This window comes from Pseudopodoces humilis, chromosome 23, assembly GCF_049639895.1.
Source record: "Pseudopodoces humilis isolate 2021_Gansu_Grassland_sample_001 chromosome 23, ASM4963989v1, whole genome shotgun sequence".
NCBI lineage: Eukaryota > Metazoa > Chordata > Aves > Passeriformes > Paridae > Pseudopodoces > Pseudopodoces humilis.
This window is the reverse complement of record NC_142222.1, coordinates 2,820,825-2,835,188: the sequence shown is the minus strand read 5'-3', so window position 1 is coordinate 2,835,188 and position 14,364 is coordinate 2,820,825. Positions and strand designations below refer to the sequence as shown.

Here is a 14,364-nt window from a genome sequence, read left to right as displayed (position 1 = left end):
GAATTGGAGTGCATTACAGCGTCTTTTAACATGGAAATGTGGTGTCACCTGGCATAAATCCACAGTTCAAACAGATTTTTGAGAACTTCACAATTTATTTTATCCAAAGCAAGAAAGCTCGAGGTGCTGATTATTTAAAAAAAAATCGGGATATATATATTTTTTTTTTAATTGGTTTGCCCCTGAAAATTCCCCGTGTCTGTGAAGAAGGGATGAATTTTGGTAGGAAATAAATATTAATGTCCGGTCCTTGCTCCCTCCTGCCGCGGGAGGCCGCCACAGCCCGCGCATTCCCGATGGATTTCCATAGGATCCATCTTCCACACAGCCATTCCCGGAGCCCGGCGGGATGGGGAACCCGCAGTGCAGAGCTGCATTAAAAGCAGATGATGCTCCTTCAGTCCCACATTCGGAGGTTTTACCATCGGTTTATTAAGCTGGATTTATGGAAAGGGGAGTTCCTAATTCTAAAATCTGGATTATTGCTATGGAAAGGGAAATGAGGGATCAGCTGTAAGGGGTGGTTTTACAGCTGCATAGTCATGGCTTGGTGATTTTTGGGTCAGGATGAAGCACTGGGAGATGCTGGCTGGTTTTTTGTTGGACCAAAAATAGGGAAATTGGGGGGAAAAAAATACTTTTGTTAACGATAGAAACACTTAAAGGATGCTTCCTCATGTGTCTAAAAAATTTAAAATATTCCCATTTTACAGAGAAAAAAAGGCAATAGCAGGGGAAGTATCTTGATTATGAGGCCATTAACACCTGCTGCAAATAAAATTCAGGAATGCCAAGAAACTGAGATTTTTATCAGCGTTTAACGCACACTTAATTCCCAAGATGTTGAGGCAATACCTCAGTGGGTGATCTGGCATTTTCTCCCCTCTCAGTATTGCCATGGCAAAAGTTTCCCCCAGGCAGTGATGCTTGATCAGTTGGGCTTTTCTTGTTTAAATGATAATTAAGGTTTCAACTGATATCAGATACTGAACAGGGAAAAACAGTAGCTGTGCTGCTCAGGCTCCAAAAAATAGTGTTTGCAAATAGCGAAATTAAAAATCCTGGTTAGCTGTTCAGTTGAAAGCTAAGTTGTAATTATTGTAGAGCCAAAATTCAGTTTGTTTTTTTTTTAATAGATTTCCCTAAAGCTTAGCCCAGTAAAAGTTTTCATGGTGGTGCTCAAGCTGTGCTTGAAAAGTTTGCAACCACACTCTGTTACCCATAATGAAATGTAAAAATGGGACTTGAAGCTTTAGTAAATAGCATTTAACCTAACCAGCATTTCATTTTGAAGAAGTGAGTGAAATGCTGCTGATAAAACACTCTTATCCCTAAAAACCTTCCAATTTTTGTAGATCATGGAGGTTAGAACATAAGGAAATTTTGGGCATTTTTAGGGTGATATTTTTCTACAACTTCAAAGCTGTATGAATCCCCAGATTTCCATGGTAATGCTGAACTTAAAGCAATATAATTCAAATTAGTCACCACCCTCAATCAATCTTATTACAATAGAAACTTTTTTTATATATATATTTTAAAATAATCTTGATGTTCACCTTTTAAATAATGTACTTTTATTAACAAACTGAAAGTTCTGCACAGGTGGGGAAAAAAAATAATTTCACTGCTGTGCAGCAGCCTCTTAATGATGTAAATTTGTTTTGCTGATGGTTTCTTGTGGTTTCTGGGTGATTTAAAGTTCAAGTAAATTCTGTAACCACTTCCTGCTGATAACCTTGTCTAGCTCTGTTAAACACAGAGCTTTTAGCACTGGGGAAAGAGGCTGAAAATCTGCTGTTTGCTCTTTGCTGCTGGCTGGGGAAGGCAAGAGGTTATCTAAGAAAAGAAGAAGCTTAAAGTAAGCCTTCAAAGCAGGCTCCTCTTGCAGCTGTCTAAAGATAACACAAATTTAAAAAAGAAAGGCAATTTTCCTCTTTATTGGGTGTATTTAATAGCTGCTAACTGCCCTGGTGCTTGAATCTTCGTTAGCAGCATGTTTAAATTGTACCACGAGTGCACAAGGAGTGGAAAAAATATCATTTAGTATTAAAAATCTGTGGAATTCCTCACCCAGCTGGTTCAGTAATGTAATCAGGAGGGGTGGGTTTGGCTTCTGTGGAAGGAAAATAATTTATAGCACAAGGCAGGATTTTATTTTACCCACAAAAAATATCACAATTAATGGAAATATTGCTTTATTAGTCCATGTATTTAACATTTGAACCAGAATATTGCTTATTACCGATTAAGGAATTCTGCAGTAAAATATCATTATGGATTTGTTTAAGCAGGAGAGTGTTAGAACAAGAATAATCTCATAAAGCAAATATATTTCAGCCCTGATGTAGAACTTTTATCCATAGATGCGAGAAATGGACAGATAGAAAATATTAATTAAATATATTTAATATTGGAGATGTCCAGGGCCAGGTTGGAGCAACCTGGGATAGTGGGGAGAGTTCTTGCCCAAGTCAGGGCTGGAAGGGGATGGACTTGAAAGTTGCTTCAACCCCAAACTATTCTGGGATTATTAAACCTGTACTTTATACACTGAATTATTGTTATTAGGAAATAAAAACGTGCAGGGAAGAAGCCTTCAAATGACCTCGTCCTGAGCTGCTGTGTGCTGATGTGTTAATTACAGAGCTTTGAGGGGATAGCATTTAATTGGAGTTTGCTGGGGGTGGGAGCACATCTGCAGTTGTTGGGGTACAAAACCACCAAGATCTCTTCTGGAAAAATCCATGGCAGGAGCTGGGATGGAGATTGTTAGGAGAAATATGGAATATCCTCATTTTTGCGATTAGCCCTGTGGCATGTTGGGGAAGCTGGGTTGGTATTGGTGGATTTTGGGTGTTAATATTGGTGAATTTGGAGGTGTAATGGTGGATTTGGGGGGTTAGCATTGCTGCATTTTGGGGTTAATATTGGTGAATTTTGGGGTTAGTTACTTGTAATTTTGGGGGTAATATTGGTGGATTTGGAGGGGTGACACTGGTGGATTTTAGGGTTAATATCGGTGGATTTGGGGTTAGCACTGGTGCATTTTGTGTCTCTGCTCTGCCCGCTGCTCCCGCACCCCCGGGGCCGACCCCGCGCACCAGCCACCGCTAATTACCGCCGTTCATTAGCGCGCGCTAATTACCTGTGCGGGGAAAGACGGAAATACCGCACAACCATTGGAAAGTGACCAGAGCCGCCCCCTTTCCCTGCGCCGTGACCCTGAAACCCGGGACCCCCGGGGCCGCGCAGTCCCCGCGCATCCTGCGCGCATCGCCGCGGGAGGGCGCGGCGCCTTTAAGAGCTCGCGCCGCGTTTGTTGTGCGGCCGCGCGAGCCGCGCTCCCATTGGCTGCCGCCGCCGCAGCCTCTGCGTGCGGGACCGCCGGTGCGCGAGGGGCGGGGCGGGAGCACCGCGCCAGCGTCGCGCTCTGAATGGCTGGGCAAAAATGGGCTGCGGCCGGCGACAGCCAATCCGCGGCGTGTTGCTATGTGCCGGCGGGCGCTGATTGGTTAGAAGCGGTGTCGCTCAGCGCCGGCACGGTATATTCGGAGGGAGCAGGCGGTGGGCGGGGGAGGCGCTGTGGGCTCTGTGCGCGTCGGCGGCCGCCGCGCTCGGTCCGCGCCGGGACGCGCTCGGTGCGGCCGCGGTGAGTGAGGGCGGCACGGAGAGCGTGAGGGCGTGAGGGGCGAGCGGCCACCGAGGAGAAACGTCCCGGCCCGCGCCTAGCGGGGCCGGGGCTGGGCGGCCGGGCGCAGCTGCGCCACAGCCGCGTCTGTGTCCGAGTGTCCCCGTGTCCCCCCCTCCACCCGCCCCGTGGCCGCGCGGATCCGGGGCAGCATCCCCGGCGGGCTCCGTCAGGGCCGGTAGAGGAGATGGGAGAGCCCCCGGTGTTGGCGGTGGGAGAGCCGGGCTGGGCGGCGGCCTTTGTGTGCGCGGCCGGGCGAGGGGATGCAGGCGGGGGGCAACAGGTCCGGCCGGGAGGGGTTCGGTGCCATCGACCCGGGGATCGGCGAGGAAACGCCGGGGGAGGAGAAGGAGGAGCAGAGATGGTGCTTCCTCGCCACCCATCTCGCTGTGGCGATGGACGCACCATAAACGCTGACCCCGCAGGTGGGACGGGGCGTGCGGGGGGCTCGGGCGGTGACCCCGCGGAGCTGCAGCATCTTCTCCCGGGGCTCCGGGGCAGCAGCTCTGTTTGGCAGCTGTGCTGCGAGTCCTTGGAGCCCCGGCAGTGCCCAGCTGTGGCTCTGCTAGAGCGCTGCCATCGTGCCTGGGGGGCACAGGGGTTGCGGGGCACCCTGGGGATGCCCCTCCCAGGGCAGTTCTGGCACTCGGAGCACCGAAACCGGGCGCGGGCTAACTCAGCTGCTCTGTGTTGTTGCTATCGCCTCTGATAAGGGTGTAGCAGCTTCCTCTTCTGCAGAGCTCCGCCGAGGGCCAGGGCTGAGGGCGAAATGGTAACGGGGTTCTGCATCTCCATAGAAACTTCTGGGTTTGATCCAGAAAAGCCAGAGAAGTTCGAGGTGACAGAAGTAGCCATGGGTCCATAGCTTCAGATTTTAGTGCTGAATTTTGAAGTCAAGCTGATTTGAAATGCTTGTGTTTAAAACGTGATTTTAACGGGGTAGGAAAAAAGAAATGGAATCCTTGCAGCCTTACCCTACAAATTATTGGAGTGGCTCTGTCCTCACCTTTTTCTGTCTTAGAAAACAGCCAGAGGAAGGCCTGTCAGACCAGTGTTCCTCGCGTGCAGCTGGGCAAGGGCGGGACAGAGCACAGCACCTGCCTTCCTGCACTGCCTTCCTGCCCCTGCCTTCCTCAGGGCCTGCTCCCTGCTCCAGATAAGAATTTTTCCTAATGCGTTTATGGGTACTTAAAGCTGGGCAGTGCAGGGAGGCCTGTGCTGAGTGAGAGGGTTGTAAACAAGCAGATACCGAGGGAGCTTGCCTTGTAATCCGTGAGAGGATTCTGCCTGGAAAGGATGTGTTTTGTGACTTCATCCTCGCAGAGCACTCCCACTGATTTTGTTCAAGATCTCATCGTGTTGGTTCCACGCCTCTGGTTCCTTGTAAACATTGTTTGCTGTGTAAGAGCAGCACTGGAACAACGAATTGGGATGTTCTCCTTTTCTCCCTGGATCCCTGGTTCTTGTTTCCTGCCGAAAGGCCATGTAGAAGTGAGGGCTGCACTTTGAAGCTGAGGTTGGGAATGCTGTAGGGAGGGCAGAGACATTGTTTTCATCTGATGGAGGTGTCAAGTGCTTCTCTTACTTATTTATTATTTTAGTTTTCTTTGTAGGTGTCTCTTTCCCAGTGCCAGGATTGGAATAACTGGCAAAACAGTCCTTGAGCTCCCTCATGTCCTCTGGATTCATAGATTCTGAATAAATGATTTCCTTTCCTTGCTGCTTGGTGTGTGCAGTTGAGTCAGGGTTGTGTTGAAGAAGACAGCATCCCTACCTGTAAATCCACATTCCCTCAAAGGCTCCTTGACTCATGGATTGAATACCTGCTGCTGAATGAGAATTTAATTAAGGAACTGGTCACTCTGGTGTAGGTCCTGGTTGGCAGTTTAGAAAGTTGGGACCTCCTTCATCTGGTGTGGTACTACAAAAGCATTGCAGGGATTGCAAAGGAGAAAAAACCATTTATTTCTTGTCCTTGCATCATGGCCTTGCCTTCGCCTGTGTGTGTGGAAGAAGAGACACCGATAAAGCCTGGCTTTCACTGGGCTTTGGTCATTAACTGGCAGAGCTTTGTTTGCTTGAGCATAAGCAGAGTCTTCATTAGAGGTCAGCTATGGAGTGCTGGAGCACAGGGATCACAGCAGAGTCAGGAATGGGGAAATTGAGAGCTCCTTGGGCTGTTTTGAGGCTGATCAGGATGTCTGAGGTATAGCAGAGTGTGTTTATTGCTTGGAAACCAGGATAGCTGCCTTTTTCCACTCCTTGAGTGAGACCTGTAAGTTGGTCCTTCAAGACGTTCCCTTTCCTGTGCCTGTTTATTTGTGGGTTTTTTCTTTCAGATCCATCACAGTAACTAATGGCTAAGGACAGGTTTCCTTTTCCTTCCAGAAGCCAAGGAGAGTCCATGGAAGAGAGGGACTACTCTGATTCAAAGATTTTTCATTTATTTAGTACAACTCTTTAGCTGGTAAATCAGTGTCTGTTTGCCATGTGATGCTGGCTGAGAATGTGGATTTCTTATAGCTTGTCTTTTTGGGGAGAATAAAAAGACAGTTTTTGAAGAGTGCTGTACCCTGGACCTGAATCCTATTCCCTGTAGCCGCCGTTGGTCCCTGGTCTTCATCTCCCTGGATTCTGGCAGTCAGTTATCTCAGAGTCTGATTTCTGCCATGTCGTTTTGCATTTTTGTCCCCGTTTGTCAGGGTCTGTGGCTGTCCTGTAGCATGTAAGCTGAGTGTTCCTGTTTCCACTCCTTCTCTGCCACCTTTTACTGGACAGCCACATCTTCCAGGCCTGCCTGGGAGCATTTCCACACTCTGGTGTGGGATGTGTTGGCCATCGGGAGCAGCTCTGTCTCCGGAAGCGTCACTGGACTGGCCAAGCCACTTAAGGCTGCAGGAAATAACATAATTAATGAGACTTAGTTCTCCCACATCTTGTACCTGACAATCTTAAGTCACTTGACAATGCTAATTAAAGCTGATCACGCTCCTCTGTTTTTAGTAAATAGCTATTATCCCTGCTTCACTCTTGCTTTAACAAATGATAGTGCCAGGCACTGTGAGTCATTGAAAGTTATGGGAAGGCAAGGTGGTGGAGCTGCCTTCCGGTTCCCTCATTGACAGGTCCATCTAGAGATTGCTTTTTTACCCCTGCTTAGGTGTTGGTGGAGAATGTTAAAATGTGAGTTTTGCTGACTCACAAAAATACATCGCTTTTAGACTCCTTATTTTTTTTTTTTTTTCCACTGGCGTCGTGACTTGTACAGAGCGAAACTCCCACAGTCGAGCAAAGGCTACTAAAAGTTCTAAAAGCTGAGGATGCTTTGAATTTGCCCTTCAGAGAAGTTTTTAATCTGCTGAGAGGGATGGCAGAGTGGTGTGACTTCTCCTGTTTCACATTGGCACCACGAGGACAAAACGTAGCGTGGTGTGACCTGGGCATTGCATGGCCCAGCCACAGAGATCCAGAAGAAACCTCTGAGGTTTCACTGATGAAATATGACTGGAGCAAGATGTTACTAAAAACAGACTGTCCAGCATCACAGACAAAAAAAAAAAAAAGTTTTAAAAAAGGGGTTAATTATTAATTGTGGGGAAATAAGAAATCTTTATGAGAATCCCAGGAACTCCCAGCTCAAACTTGCGTCAGTTCTGTCACAGAACTGTGAGAGGTGAGTCAGTTCACCTGCCTTGGCAGGCTGGAGAGGATATCCAGGAGGAACTAATGACAAAACCTGGCAAGGCAACAGCTGACTTGACCTTCTTAAACTAGATTCAGTTATAAAGCATCTGTCACGTGAAGTTCCAAGCTCTAAATCCTCACCTGACTTTGCCCCCTTGACACATGGCACTGCTAAAGGGAGGTGAGAAAGGTTGTGGTTGAAGTACTGCAGAGTTTGTCCCTTGTTAATGCAGGAACTGTTGCATTAAAAGTGTTTCTGGCAGAGATGGGTCAGAATTCACCATCTTATCCTCAGCTTTCCTCAGAAAAGAATCAGATGTACGAGGGTAGAAAATGAAGTCACTGCCTGTCTCGTGACAGATGAGCTGCTGGGCAGAGCAAGGCTGGGTTAAAGATGTTCTTGGGAAGAACCCTCTGAGCAGGTGGGGTTTGTGGGCAGGTGAAAACTTGGAAATTTGGCAAGGGGAGCTTGTAGTAGTGAGTCATGACAGGCAGCTCTAGCAGACCCTTCTTTAATGTCTTTGAGGATATTGGAATGATCCTTGCAACAGATAAATGTTCTCACTGTGTTCCCTGGCTTTATCAGGGAGAAATGGATGATCCATCCAGCAGCCCCAGGTAATTGAATCCTGGTCATACCTACGTTTGCCAGAGAGAGAGATAATAAAGTGATCTGAGGAACACTACAGAAAATGCAATGATTGGAGATTTATTTGGACAGACAGACTGTTCTGCAATTAAAGCAAATCAAGCTGAGAAGTTGGGATGATGAAAAGCATTTCCATTTTGTCAGTAAATGATTGCTTGCATTGGAAGAGCTTTTCCTTGCTGCCTTTAATTCAGGTTGGTGCTAGAATAGCAAGGCAAGGGTCTTGTTTGGTTTTGTAGAACGCTGTGTCCGTGTGACACTGGCAAAGTCCTTGATCTGAGGCTCCAAATGTCACCTTCACCTAGAACATGGCTTTGTCCAGCACAGGGTTGGTCTGAAACGAGGAGCTGCAGCTCAGCTGATTCAGCTGCAGGACTCTTACCCCTTCCTGGGGCTGCTGGGGCTTTGCAAAATGTAAAGGAGGAAATGGAGTCACTTGTGTGTTAAATTAGCCCAGCTTGCAGCTTTTATTTGTGGCACAAGTGGGATTTGCTGGTGGGAGCAGACGGAAGCACTGCCTCGTTCAGAATTGTGCTGCTTCTCTGGGTGACTTCTGCTGTGTTTGGTACCTCTGGAGTGGCCTCTGCTGGAACTGGGCCTTGGATTTGGCTGGAGGGACCTGAAGGTGGGCAGCTCACAGCTGTAATCTCACCCTGCTGCTCCTTATCAGCGGCATAGGCTCTTCTGCATTGCAAAGATATCGCTGCCAGGCAACTCGTGAGAGTGGGAAGAGAATTCAGCCAGAGGTGTCAGTCATTCCTTGGAGAGGCTGAATCTTGCAGTCCCTGCTCGTGTGGTTTCAGAGACAGGCCTGTAAAAAGTAATAAATTATAATCTTTCAATAATACCTTTAAATAAAAAAAGGTTTAAAGAAACCTTCTGTAATAAACTATTGAGCCAGGTGATGTCTGTCCTAGCTCATCCCGTGCCTTCTTGAGATGAAATTGTAGAGGAAAGGCTTTGATTAAAATATCCAGAATTGTTTCCTTTCCCTGCTTCCCCATGTTGTCTGATGGTGCTTTGGGTGGTGGGGAGAGATGAGTGAGCAGTTCTGACACTGAATGGTCCAAGCCCAGCTTTAGGCTGTAAAGAAACTCAGAAAATTCTCATTGTCACCTGCTCTCTGTAGTCAGGAGCCAGAAAGAAGCACCTCTGCACCATCTTCACTGAGTTATTTTAACCTGTTCTTTCCCTTTTTGGTTGGCTGGGTGCTGTAATTCACACAAGGATTCCTGCTTGGAATGCGAGAGCCTTTTGGACTTGCTTCTTGCATTTGAGAACCTGAAAATGCACTGGTGTGGGTTATTAAAATAAGTGAAACTTGAAAATTTGATTTAATCTCCAAATTGACAGAACTTAAATCAACTATGTAAAGAACCATTTTAAAAAATTAATAAGTTTAATGCGTTTTTACTGGGTTAGTGATGAAGCTACACAGACTTAAACAAAATTCTTACCTGAAGTGAGTTTTAAAATTTGCTTTGTTCCTTTTAAGTTTCAGCTCATTTTCCTGTACTTTCCAGGTGACCTTTAGAGGAATTCTGTCCATCAGAGACACCCCAGGAGGGTTTGTTGTGGGGTGCTGTATCTGTTTTTGACGAGATTTGTGATAGACATGGGGCAATGATCTTAAAGAGGGAAAAAAGCCACCAAACCCCAGCTTTTAAAAGGTGATTAATATAATCAGGCTGGCAGTCGTGCCGGGGTTGGTGCTGGGAGCTGTTCAAGCAGGATAACGCTGGGGTTTTTCCTGCCGGGCTGGCTGTGGAATGTGGAGCACGGCAGGTGCAGCAGGGTTGGCATCCTGCCCGTGGATTCCCTGTGGCCGGCTGGAGAGGCTGGGATTGCCTCCTGCTGCAGCTCTTCCTGATGCCCTCTAGTGGTTTCCTGCAGGTGTCTGGAGTGTTATTTCCATCCATCCATCCCTCCATCCATCCCTCCATCCATCCCTCCATCCCTCCCTCACCTTTTTCCCAAAACCATGAGATGCTTCCTTGTGATGCAGGAAGAGATGAAGTCACTTGCTAGGAGACATCCAGAGGAGGAAAAGGGGTTAAATATTATTATTTGTGTTGTAATTGTGTCCATGCAACTGATAAAAGTCAGTGCAGGGGGTTCCTGCTGGCTGTTTTCCACATTTTCTCATGTTCTTTCCATACTTCCAGGGTTTGGAGGATGAGCTGAGGTGTTAGAGAAGGACACTCAGGGATCAGTGGTGGTGCTGCTGCTGAGCTCTTTGCAGTGTCACCTTAGCCAGGGTTTGAAATTGGTGCATTTCAGAAACTTGACACTGAAGAGTGAAGCACATTGTGTTCACCCATCTGCTATTTCAGCTCCTTTCTTGGCTTTCCCTTGTGTTGTTCCCTGTTTAAATTCAAGATGCTCATCGTTCCTCCCAGACCTTCCACAAGGTACATCCCACCCTCCCACCTTCAGACGATCTGATTCATCTTTCCCAGAGCTGTACGTCTCCAGAACTGCCCCAAACCAGGATATTTTGTCACCATCAGAGTATGAAATATTCCTTTAGCAGCACCAGGTGTCTTTGAGGGCCCAACACCTGACAGTGATAACTTCTATTCCACAGGGAAGCAGAGCAGGGCATCAAACCCCATCTCAAATTAGAGACCAGCCTTCCTCCTTCAGGCTGCATTAAGGAATATTAAGGCAGTTTTTGTCAAGAAAACCCTGGTAAGTGGCTGATCTTACCTTGAGAATTTTTTTAGAATCCTGCTCAGAGCATAGAGCAACCCAGGCTGCCACAGCTTAGACACAGAAAATTCTCCAAACCACATTCCTCCTGTGCTTCCCTTGCACTGGGAATCAGCACATCTCAAACTCTTTCTTTATAAATGAGAAGAGAGCCACCAAAGGAGAAAGGTTAGGTTTCTAAATATCTGGATTATTTCAGAGCTGCTGCAAACAGCTTTCTGTAGCATTTGCTCTATTCTAACAAGTGTTTCACAGGCTGAAGTTTATCTCTAAAATTGAATAATCCATAAAACAAACTCTCAGACCCAACAAACCTGTTGTTTGTCCTGCCACAATGAACATTTGCATCTGAGCTGCATTGCAAATGGATTTTATTCAAAATTAGGCTTGTGCGTGATGGTTTTTTTCTCTGACATATGGACTTGTACACGTAGTGGCCTTGTCTAGCAAGTGCTTGGCACAGACTTCCTCCCTTTTTTTGTGTTTCCTGAATTGCTGACAGCTTTATGTGGAAAGGGGGTGTTGGACACCCACAGGTGGAGGGTGGATTCTGAACCAAAAAGCTGCCCAAGTGGCAAAATGTATGTGGTGATTTTTCCATCAGGAAGCTGATATCTGCCCAAAACTCTGCAGGATGAATCAGGACAGCCCAACACACCCAGTGCAGGCAAGCAAAACATTCAGCTGATTCTCTGACTGATAACCCACAATTAATGATGTTGGAAGCTTTTTCTTTAGAATTCCTTCCTTTTGTCTAAACCAGCTTTCTGACTTGTTGTGCATTAATTAATAGGCACAGATTTCTCTTCCATTGAATTGAGTGAGTGCATCCCAGAGATAAATTTCTCTTGAATGAGAAAAGAAAAATAATGGATGGTGGTGCTGGTGACAGATACTCATCTCTCGGACAGTCCTGGGCATGATGATAAAGTGAACAAACCTTCTTTGTTCTGTTTTAAAATGAGTGGAATGACTCCACTGCTGCCCACTGCCTGTGATGCTGATGAACATGAACTCATCATTCTGAAAACCAGAGGCACAGCCCAAATTCATCCTCATGCCTTTGTTCTGCAGCAGAACAAATGCGCTGTTAGCTGGTAATTGTCTTTTAATTCAAATGTAGTTGTCATTAGGACATGAAAAATCCAAGGGTTTGGGTTTTGCATTGCTGGGAGCCACTGAATACATTTCAAAATTATATTTAGGACAGAAATTGGTCCTTACAAGCTGCTGGCTGTGCTTGTAGGGTATCAAAATGCATTTCCTGTAGGTTTCCCTCCTCTCCCACACTTTGATGAGGACAGAGCTCTTGGTAGACAATGCTCATGTGATCAGACTGTATGAAAGTGGTGTCTTGATAAATTATAGCTGCAATAGCTAAGCTTATCTGAAGTTTTTATTCAAGGCATTTTCTTAGCAAGGCTTCCCACCATGATCTTGGCTCACAAATCTTTATTCTTTGCTCTGCCTGAAGCAGAGAGATGGAGTTTGCCTTCTCAGCACAGCCCTGAGAACAGGAATTGCAGTTCCTCTGATATCATCTTGCCTGAATTTTTTTTTTTGTCTGCTTTTAAAAGGTCAAATGTTTTTTGCTGATGTTCAGTGTGTTATGAGGTCAAATAAATGAATGTTCATGAACTGCTTTTGCAGAAAGCTGTGTGCAGCAGATAATTCCTGTGTGTGTTCATTGCTCTGTCAGATAAATGCAGCTGTAGTATTTCCTGGTTTATTCATTGTTCTGAAGCATTGATGCTTAGCAGGTCTGGACAGAGGGGTCAGCAAACAACAAATTAAGGGATTGCTGTGATACTAATCTGGTTGGGGTTTATTTATGTCTCCTTTGGGCTCTGGGGGTGCCTGTGGATTGCCTTCTCCAGCTGATCAGGAAAGGAAAGTTTGGCATGGCAGGATGGAAGTGCTAAAAGTGGTGATTGATTATTTTACTGATCCATGCTGAAATGAAGGTGAGAGGGGATTGCACCAAATCAGATTTAAGGTTTAGATACAGTCTGGATTCTCATTCAGGAGTCAGGTGAAGTGATTGCCAGTCCTTCCTCGTGCCTTCCTCCAGGTGCTCTGTCCAGGGGAATCTCCAGGCAGTGCCTTGGGATCCAGTTCTATTTGGCCCCAGGACAGGCACGTCTCTTGCTTCCCTGCACTTGGAGGCTCACAGATTCCAGGTTCTGGGATCCCTAAGGGCTAGGTTAAAACACATCAGCTGCTCAGTCAGGGCCCTGGAAATTTGGGACAGTTTTGTATCAGCAGAAAATGGATTCTGCTTTGGTTTCCATCTGATTTGCCCTGGTGCAAATTTAGGCTGCAGTCCTTGAGTGCTTCTCACTGTGGATGGGAAAACAATGCTGACTAATGCAAAATTCAGTTCTGACAAAATTCTGGTGCACACAGAAAACTGGGGCAGGATACAGGTGAAGACTGATTTATTTTCCTTCTCTGACAAGTGTAAAAGGCAAATTTTGCTAAAATCCAGAGGTGCAGCTGTGGAGCAAACAGTGCCCAGTCCTTAGCAACTGACCAGGTGAATTCCTGACAAAACCCCATTTGGACTGGACAAGAGAGGGGTGAATTCCTCACAAGCTGGAAAATAAACCTTTCTGTGTCAGGATGGGTCCTGCTTAGCTGTGGCTGTAACTTTAATTGGAAAAGGTTAATCTGATCTGTTGGTATTTGCAAAAAGCTTTAGGGATGAGCACTGCTGGGGAAGTGCTGACTGTTATGATCATGATAGATATGCTTTATCAGCAGTTTGCCTGATGAGCAAGATGCCTTTTTCCCATTTGACTGGAAGGGACCTGCCTCCTGGAGAGCAGAAGAAAAATATTTCAGAAAAAAAGGGAAAAAAATTTGGTGTCCTGTTGTTTACTGGATTCTGCCTCCTATTGAGCACTGTGTGGGGTCGTGGTCCCTCTGTCTGGTACCAGGACTATTTACAGGAGCAGGGAGTGACAGGACAATGGGAATGACTTCACCCTGATAGAGAAGAGGTTTAGGGTAGGTATCACCAAAAAGTCCTTCCCTGTGAGAGTGGTGAGGCCCTGGCACAGGGTAACCAGAGCAGCTGTGGCTGTCCCTGGATCCCTGGATGTGTCCAAGGCCAGGCTGGACAGAGCTCTGAACACCCTGGGACCAGTGGAAGGTGTCCCTGCCCATGGTTTGGATACCTTGAATCTGCTTTGTCAACCATGACAAGGCTTGGGGAAAGTGCTGGAGGCAAGGTTTTCATGGATGCCTAAGATGTTATTCCTTGTTTTCTTTATTTTGGGGGTGGGTGATGGTGTTCCATGTTTGACACACAAAGTGCAGGCTCAGAACTGAGCAGAATCACATGTTTTATGGAGAGGAAAATCCTCCTGGGAGGAGCAGGCAGAGTTCATGATTAATTTGTAGAGCGTGCATGCACGCCATGGATCCAGGAGGGAGGGGAGCTGTTTCCTTTATGCTTTTCCATCCTCAAAAGGAACACTTGTAGCTGGTAAGACTTTTATAGGTGTGGGATCTGAAAACTCCCATTTCTGCCAACAAAAAGAGACCCAGACTTGAGCTGCCTTGCAGGTGCTGTCAGATGATGTCAGAGTGTAAAATGGTGTTTCCATCCTGAATAGGGTTTTTA

General features: G+C 46.5%; 1 protein-coding gene across 1 annotated transcript in view; it reads left to right on the top strand.

Annotated features, from left to right (window-relative positions):
- Window positions 1-3,566: 3,566 nt before the first annotated feature.
- Window positions 3,567-14,364, top strand: part of YPEL2 (yippee like 2) — a 32,916-nt gene continuing 22,118 nt past the window's right edge. Inside the window, exon 1 of the mRNA XM_014255063.2 lies at window positions 3,567-3,652. The gene's annotated coding sequence lies outside the window, so the exon portion shown is untranslated. The remainder of the gene's footprint in view (window positions 3,653-14,364) is intronic.